The sequence below is a fragment of the Accipiter gentilis genome, chromosome Z (genome assembly GCF_929443795.1).
Source record: "Accipiter gentilis chromosome Z, bAccGen1.1, whole genome shotgun sequence".
NCBI classification, from domain to species: Eukaryota; Metazoa; Chordata; class Aves; order Accipitriformes; family Accipitridae; genus Astur; species Astur gentilis.
The window spans coordinates 59145156-59154259 of NC_064919.1; the positions used below are offsets into that span (position 1 = coordinate 59145156).

At 46.8% G+C, this 9104-nt stretch overlaps 1 protein-coding gene across 1 annotated transcript in view; it reads right to left on the reverse strand.

Moving 5' to 3' along the window:
- KANK1 (KN motif and ankyrin repeat domains 1) overlaps positions 1-4111 on the reverse strand; it is a 122269-nt gene extending 118158 nt beyond the window's left edge. Inside the window, exon 1 of the mRNA XM_049796634.1 lies at positions 4088-4111. The gene's annotated coding sequence lies outside the window, so the exon portion shown is untranslated. The remainder of the gene's footprint in view (positions 1-4087) is intronic.
- Positions 4112-9104: the final 4993 nt, after the last annotated feature.

Below are 9104 nucleotides of genomic sequence, written 5' to 3' on the forward strand. Positions count from 1 at the left end.
AGACTGCAAGGAAAAAATCAAGAGAGACAAACACCAAGTGATAAATCACAGATAGGATCAGGATCAAGACTAAGTCGACTCCAACTCCACACACAGGCACACATCAGAGCCCTTGTTTAGTCGAAAAAAAAATATGAGTAAAACAGCTCACAACACTGCAAGAACAAAGTAAGAAGCACGCATGAAATTTGTCAGCCCAGTTAACTGATGCTGACAACATACATAAACTGTAGCTAATCAGGTCTACATCACTTTCGGCACCTCCTGGTTTCAGAAAGTTTCAATCCCAGGGTCTTCTTGCAGCTGATTTTATCTCTTCTGGGAAAGTTATGGACTTGCCATGCACAGAAAAGAAGCCGAGCAGACTGCTGGTAAAGTACACATGTGGAGGAAATGGTCAGTGATGCCAGAGTAAGACTAGCATTCATCTGAGGAAAGAAAACTCTCAAAGAGCTTACCATTAAAAAAAAAAAAAAAAAAAAAAACCACAAAAAACCCAAGTTAAAAGTTTAAGAACAAGTTGAACACCACATCAGGACGGAATGGAACTTAAACTAAAAAAGTCTCGTCTTGTGTTCCTTTTTCTAAGTCTTAAGATCACTCTTGGATAAAGACTGTTGTTTTAAAAGCAAAGTTGTTTATTGAAAAATGTGAAGTGTGATTTTAAAAAAATACCATGAAGCAGTTTAATTCTAATCCCACTCATGTAAATCCACACTGAACACCTGAATAGAGCCAGATGACTTTTAATGCCTTTAAAAAAGAAACCAGAAAAAGACTCCCCTGCTCAAGAACCCCAACGTTTTACAGTTCATTGTTTTTTGTTTTGTTTTTTTTTCAATACCAAAACTGGCTTTTCAGCAAAACCGTCCAAGGGCTAAAGCTATGAGACATTATGGTAAAAATGGAGACTTTTTGCTTTTTGGTTTGTTTGTGGAAAACTGGAGATTATGAACAGAGTTTAGAGCAACTTTAAAACTTACATTTCTATTAACACCTTCACTGTGAAGTGGTTTCAAAAATGAATGACAACTGCTTTTCACTCAGCAAGCCCATTTTTTGTTGCCAGTCTCTACAAGACAAGGTGTTACTGTCAGATGGACAGAAAGCTGGAGAACACAGAGCAGGCTGAAGAGAGCAAGAAAAAGACTCTGAAAAGCACAGAAGCTATAGAAATCCTACTTCAATATAGCTGTTCAAGTCCCACCTTAGTACAGCTGCATAATATTCCATAACATCCATATGCAGTTTTGACAACTGTTCTCCACCTTGTTAGGATTTCTCCAGCCATTCTGCACCCATCTTTTACTTCTGCTCTCCTGTGCACTTACACCACACGGAACAAAAAAGCTAAGCCAAGCCTGCCAAATTACTTCTGCTTCCTGTCCCCGTTTGCCTCAGAAACCCAATTACAAAGTTAACTCATGCTAATGGAGCCTGAAGGGATGTACACTCACACTGAACTACATCACAGGTCACAATGAATGAACAGCCAGATTTTCACCCTGGTTTGGTATCTGAAATGTAAACGATGCACATTGAAGACATCTGTTTCAGAACTGCAGATACCTCTTGGTCTATCTGTGGGCAATTGGAGTGAAAAGTCAGATTCCAATAGATGAGTCATTACCCATTAAAGCACTCTGCTCAAAAAAAAAAAAAAAAAAAAATCAAACGAACAACAAAAAAAAAACCAACCCACAGTAGGACTGACCCCAGCATCAGTTCTACTCTGAAGATTCAGCTAAACTAAACATCTTCTCTCAGCAGATATTTTGCTGTGTCTATTGAAGTACATCCACTCAGAAAAAAAGCAAGGCTCTGCTCTAGTGCAGCCTTCCAAAAGCTGGACTGCAGTGGGAAGTGGATTATGCCCTAATACATCAATCTACTAACATTGCAAGGATACTGAAGAGAAGGAGTTGAAACAGTACAACCTGTCTACTAGCAGCTGGGTTAATAGCGCACTGGTTAAGAAGCCTAAATTGCCTTCGCCAAGCTGCAAAACAGAGAAGACTCATCATCTCTTTCATTCCGATGTCTCTTCTGTTAGAAGTCTGGAAATCAGAGGCAAATCCTGCAATAATAAATAATTATGCATGGGTCATGTCCTTATACTTTTGTCTCATAACCAACATCTTGACTGTCCTCTGTTACTTTTTTATACTCTAATTTTAAAACACTCAAAAGCCAAAAATAGAGAGAAAGGCTCTCTAGTCTGAATCCAAAGATACTGCCCACCCCACCCCACCCCCCCCCCAATCACTGCACTTCTTGGCAAATTCTCTCTGGAGAAATACCGAAGAGCCACATTAAACACTCTCATATCTTTCCTTCTCTGTCCAAACTTTCTCTGTCCAAACCAGATTAGTTTGGAGTAACTCTTAGAGAGCCTCTGTATTACCATATGCTGAGACAGGGATGAAAAGAGCAACATTTGCAGAGAGTTCACTATTGTCTGAGGTCCTTGGATGTTTTTTTGACACAGCTGTTCCAAAACAGCTCAGGAATGAGCGCCATCCTTTTCTCATTTAACAGCTCATGATGTGAATGAAAACACTGTGATGGAAGCCCCACCATGCACAGCCATGTTTATGCACCTAAACAAACAGATTCAACCTCTGACACCGTCCCACTCCAGGGGAGACTCCCAGCCATTAAACTGGGAAAAGGGTTGCAGTTAAAAAAAAAAAAAAAAAAAAAAAGGCAGGGGGAAGAGTCAGAATAACTCAGGGGAAGTCATTGTTTTAAACTAAACCTCCATCTTTGAGATGAATAAGTTGCAGGCTACTGGCATGCATGAATATGAAATGCAAGGCAAGGAGCTTTCCCAATCCCACCCACAGAGCAGGATGCTTCTGATCATCACCTGCCAAGCTGGCCCTAACGGACTGAATTTTAGAACAAGTCACATTGGCTTCCAACAGTTCGCAGGCTTGAGAGGCCATCATAGTACCATGATTTCATGCCTATTAATTTCTGACACAACCCCGTTCTGCTGTTGAGAGGCTTCCCACCCTCTCCTGCTACGCTGGCACAGTGCGTGGGATGCTGTGCACACAGAGAATAGCCTGGGGGGCTATTTTAGCAGGTTTGTTTCCAGCCAAATCAGTGCTCCGATCTGTTTCGTCCCACAGCCACATAAATATTAGCACGATCACAAAGAAGCTGGCAGCAAAAGTGCAAGAGGAGAGCTTGCTGCTTTCAGCCAGGCACAGATTTACTGCCTACCTGCAGCTCCTGTAAGGCCCCTGTGGCACGGGCAGCTGCAGTCAACGGGAAAGAGCCAGGAGGTGTGGAGATTCGTATGCATACAGAATAAACCAGAAATAGTTCTGATGACACTTCTGGAGCTACGCTTAGGAATACTAATTAAAGTCTTCAGGGGAAAAAAAAAAATTAATCCAGAGACTTAGGGCTTAAAAGTCAATGTCCACTAATTACAGACCCATACAAGACATAAGGTAAGGGACAGATTAGACCTTGTCAGTCTTGGGTGTATGGATACTGCACACTTCTCAAAGCCTTTGGTACAACATCTCTCAGCGCAAAGCAGCCTTACCAGGGCTGGTGCATTGTCCAATAACCAATATTTTGACTGGGTTTGCCTCCTCAGAAAACACAGCACCAGCACAATCCACTCCTGCCAGGGCAGTACTGCTTCATGTAACTGCACTGGCCACCCTTTGGGCAGAGAAGATGGCAGACCAGTAAGAAAACCCCAGGTCCTTGGGACAAGGCATGAGTACGTTTATGCAGCGAAGAACTCAACAGTAACGATGGCACTTCAGCTCTGCAAAAGCAGCTGCAGTGAAACCCTTTTGTATTTATTTCCTCAGCACCATCCCTGAAAGAGGCTGGGACACCCCCACCGCCCAACACCCTCCCACTAACCTTTACCAGAACATTCTCTGGAGACACCTTCCCATGTTCAGGGAAACATGGTTACAAGCTCCAACCCATCAGGGCAGATATCTGGGTCTAGTTTTGGCTCCTGTGTGCAATAGGGAGCCTGTACATCAAACAAGTACAGGAACAGCAGTTTGGCTTATAAAAAGGACAGACTCACTTTGACAGATTTGCTTACCCACAATTAAGTTCCAACTGCTCTTGTCGGACTCCTCCATCTTCAGTCTACTCACATCTCTAAAGAATTAAAGGGACATTCAAAACACGCATTCATGACTCACGTTTAATTGTCAGCTGTCCTTCCTAGTACAGCTCTAATTAGAAATCAGAAACATATTTTTGAGCACAGAAAGACACAAAAAATTGGCATTAACTGCCAAGGGAAGCCTGTGGGAGCATTTTAAGTCTCATGGGATGCTTTCTTCTAAGTTGTGCTTTAGCCAAACTAGTCATTGGGATTAATACAGGGGTAAGAGCCCATAGGCTGTGACAGCCTGGAAGTGAGATCAGACGCTCACCATCCATCCTGAATGACAGAAGTCTTTTCATTACTAGCAAAGCTCAGAAAGCATCTTCAGTATTCACTACAGCACCTTAAAAGTAATTTCCTCTTTTTCTCATCACAGACATGAACATCTTTAATGCTGAAGAAGTGACTATCGCCATATACATCTTTCTGTTATTTTGGAGAGTTTGCCAGGGAACCTTTGGCAAAGTAAAAATATAAATATAGCCTAAACCAGTATTCGGATTTAACTACAAGTCTTAACACTGCTGTCATGATTGCAGACACAGTTTCCCGAAGTAAAACACACGGGCAGCATTCAGAGTTAGAGAATGAGCTAGACATTAGAGCACAATTCACAGTATAACACTGCTAGGCGTAATCGGCATAAAATATATAAACTGCAAAAAAAATAATCAATTATGCTACTTGTTCATTTTTGACATGTATCATTACTTCCCTTCAGGTCCCAGTCTTTTGACAGCTGGGAACAGCCATATAATTTGCATGTTATTTCCCCTCGATATGTAGCATCTATAATGGGAGCAAGAGATAATTGTGGAGTGTCAGAGTTGACAAGCCTAAGTGCTTTCCCCAGTTTCTCCATGAGATGCCTAAATGCCTTTTAACAGCACCGCCAATTATTCTACCACACAAACAGATACTATTAAGATACTTAAAATGAATCATTTCCCACCAGAACCAAACACATTATAAGTTTGATCATAAATCTGAATCTCTAGTCAAGATGAACTTACTTCAGTGCTTACATAAGGTTTATAAAAAGATATTGCAATTTTATATATTTTATATAGCTCCAGCAAAACACTTTCCAAGTAAATTCCGTAAAAAAATTACAGCTGTCATTTCAAGCCATCTGTAAACTACATTTACTGCACCTTTAAAAAGTTAGGTGGAATCAAAACTTTTCGTAAGTTGCTCATTGCTACTTCACATTGCAATTCCACATGAACTTCTCATCATTATGACATGATAATGCAGTTATTAGCTTAACACTTGTCATCTTGCCACAACCCACAAAAATTTAGATAAAATTCGCACCCATGCATGTATATACACACAAGCTTTCAAGCCACTTTGCAAGTTCTGTGTTTCTTGCCTTTCTAATGTGCACAGGCAAATTTGGATGGATCAGACAGTCCAAGCAGTGAAACTTCCCTTATGGCCCATTAGTCAATTCCATTAGCTAAATGACTAGAAAAAAAACCTCCTTCTCCATGACCTACCACTACAGTAGGTGCTGACACCACAAGAAAATCTGCAACTGTCCTCAACAACTAATGCTTTAGTAACTAAAAGCACAATCTGCTGCCCGTTTCTGACAGCTCTTCACAGTGGCTCTGCATCATTTGCAAAAGAGACTCTTCATTTAGACGTTTTCATTTCACTTTCAGCATCTATTATTTAGACATACAGGGCACTGCAGAAACTGAGACCGCAAGCTGTACCAGAGGCTCACAAGCCTGAGAAAACTGCCAGAGTGGGAAAAGGCAAAGAGATACTGAGGGGCAGCGACTGAACAGATTCATCTCATACAAAAGTCATTTGCGGTATGAAAAATAAATCCATCGCCAGTTCTCCCAAGGAGTCAGGATTTTTAGAGACCCGCTAAACTGCCACCTAAAACCAACCCACATTCAGTTTTCAGTCTAAGGACCCAGCTTTATTCTCAGTTTCTCCAGTGTAATTTTAAGTAAAGCCTAATCTCAAAAGAAAGCAGGTGTGTACAAATTTAAAAACTAAGACACTGGGGACTCCCATATAGGCTGGAGTGCTACGGAAGTTGTCACCAAATTACCCAGAGTGGTCATCAGTAATTTATTTAATGGTAGTATCATGTTTGCCCCTAGAGAACCATCCACCTCAGCTGAAGAATCTTCATCTAGTTAGAGCTCTGGCAATAAAAAGGGAAAAACCTCACTGTGATGTCAGATAAACAAAAGAGTTCAGTGTAACATCAAAGCACATGGTCAGCAAAGTCACAGATTTTGAGGTGCGCAAGAGCTTGTATCCACTTATGCTTCTGCACGAGCTGCTCTCTGGCAGCTGGAGTTGTACTGCTGGTGTACTTTGGTGTGACCCACATTTCCCCACACCCAGCACTGTATGGGAGGCTCACACAACTAGCTCCCATGCCCAAGCTCCCCCACGCCTCATACACCAGAGCTCCAATGTCTGTCGCTCAAAATGGACGGAGGAAGGACGTGGGCTTCCCTGCCATAGGACAACACCTTGTCTTCTGTTGAGGAGGCAGTTTTGGGATAAGATCCCATTTTACCTAGTCACTAATACAAGGCAGGTGCTCCCAGACAGAAGAAACTTCAAAGATGCTGCTTGCAGCACGGATTGGGGGCAGCCCCACTGCTACCAGGCAGGTCCACTGTGCCCTGCTGGCACCTGCTCCCTTTGGAAAACTGACACCAGACCTGAAGTCCCAAGCAGCGCTCCCAAGGGCTTGAAATCCCACCTGAACAAAAATGTCAGGGCTTTCTTTGCACACCTTGGGCACTTATTAAATTAGTTCAGCCTTTCTAAAACTCGCATTAACCCAGTCAGCCTCCTCTCACTTAGCTCATACTTTCCTTTCTTCACAACGTGCACCCACACAGCCTTTCATCAGATCCAGTCACCTTGCCAGAAGGGGTGAAATAAGAGGGTAAGATACCTGCAATATTTTTAATCAGCAAATTGTCATGGGTCACCTTTCTCAGCTAGCCAAGATGCAAGGATATCAACTAAACTACAGAACTGCCAGATGGGCTCTGCTGTTAATTAAAAGTTTGAGGGCTTTGATTTAACAAAAAGCACACTATGCCTGACCTTAATATCAGTACAAGAAAGTTAAACTTAGCTTGGTCTTATGTGAAACCCAGGGCCAAAGAAGTCACAAGAAAGTCATTGTCGTTACTGAGGCTTGTATTATGCCTGAATCCGTTTTTACACATAACTGTGTCTCAAGCTATAGGGCCTCCCAATGTTCTTTGTTTCGGAAAGAATAAGATGGTTTTCAACCACTTCAGGATGTCTTGAAAAGCTTTTTGGAATGCATGAAGAGCAGCCAAAGTTAAGGCATATTCGCAAACTGCGCATCAAAGCCCAAGACCTTCCCTCTACCGCCGCCCGCCCCCCCGCCCAAAAAAAGAAGGAAAATTCTCTATTGTCTATTTTTAAAGTGCCAGCCCACAAGTTAGACTGTATCCAAGGCAGTCCATTCACACAGAGCCCGGCTGTGGATGTGACCCCATTCCCCACACGCCGGTACGCGGTCTCCCTCCTCTCCCTCGCACTGATGCTCCCCACCCCGTCCGACCGCACCTCCATCCCCGGACAAGCGAGCAGGCGGCAGCCAGCGCTCAAGGTCGGGGGGAACTGCCGAAACCTGCGCTGGAGCTCACCGGTCAGGCGAGCACCGTGCGAAGGGCAGGGCTAGGATGCACCTTCGCTGCTCCGAAGTCGAGGCGGGATGCAGCGATGCACAGCATGCTGCCGTCCGTGCCCCCGCCCCAAGGTAAAAATCACGCAGTTTTACTCAAATCGGGGAGCGGGTACCGGTACCAACAACTCTCGGAGGCACGCTCGCACGCCGGTCCGCCGGGTCTGCAGACCGCCCGCTCCCCGCGCCAGACGGACCCAGAGGCTCCCCCCGGGGCGGGCTGCTCCCCGCGGCGAGAGGGGCGCAAGGGCCGCCGCCCCCCGCCCGCCCCATCCCATCCCCATCCCCATCCCCATCCCCTCCCATCCCATCCCCCGCTCACCTCCGGGCTCCGCGCCCCGGCGGGGCCCGGCCGCCGCCCGCCGGCGGGGGGGGGGGGGGGGGGGGGGGGAGGTGGTGGTGGTGGGGCGCTCGGGAGCCCCGCAAAACTCCAGCCCCCCCCGCCAGCCCGCACCGCCAGGAACCCGCAAACTCCGCTCGCCGCCGCTTTGTACCCGCCGGCGGCCCGCACTGCGGCTGCGCGCTGCCCAAAATCAACAAGGCGCGCTTCCAGCCCCCCGCCGGCACCCTCGGCCCTCCCGCCCACACCCCCCTCCCAAGCAGGGCCGTCCCTCCGCGCAGGGCCACCCCTCCGCGCCCCCAGCAGTGCAAATCCTCCCCCCTCGCCCGTGCAAACTCCGCAGCCCCCGACCATGCCCCCTCCGACAGTGCAAATCCTCCCGCACCCCCGGCAGTGCAACCCCCCAGCCCCCCAACAACGCAGTCCCTCTGCACCGCAACGCATCCCCCCCCCCATGCAACCCTTCTGCCCCGCCGCGGGAGGGTGATGGTTTTGGGCCGTTCTGGGGGGGCGCGTGGCGTGGCGGCCGCGAGACGTCTGCCCCACGCCGCTCCGGAGATGCGCTGCAGGGCAAGGGCCAGCGGCGGCTGCAGCAAGGAGCTTTTCTCGCCTCCATCCAAAACCCTGGGTCAGTGGGTCACCGGGATATGGAAGCTCCCTGCCAGGGAGAGCAGGGCTAGCGTTGGGGCTGCGACTTGGGAACACAGCATCCTCGGGAAAACCTCTCTGGGGCCAACCTAGATGAAGCCCTCCCTGTGCTGGGGCTGGAGGGACTTGATTTGAAGCTCGCGAAAGGAGCGTCGGCCTCGGCAGGGTTTGCGTCAGATGCGATACCTGGTCAAAGCTGGCACTGCCCGGTGCCAAGGGACTGACTAGGATTCCCCACCGGGGGCTGT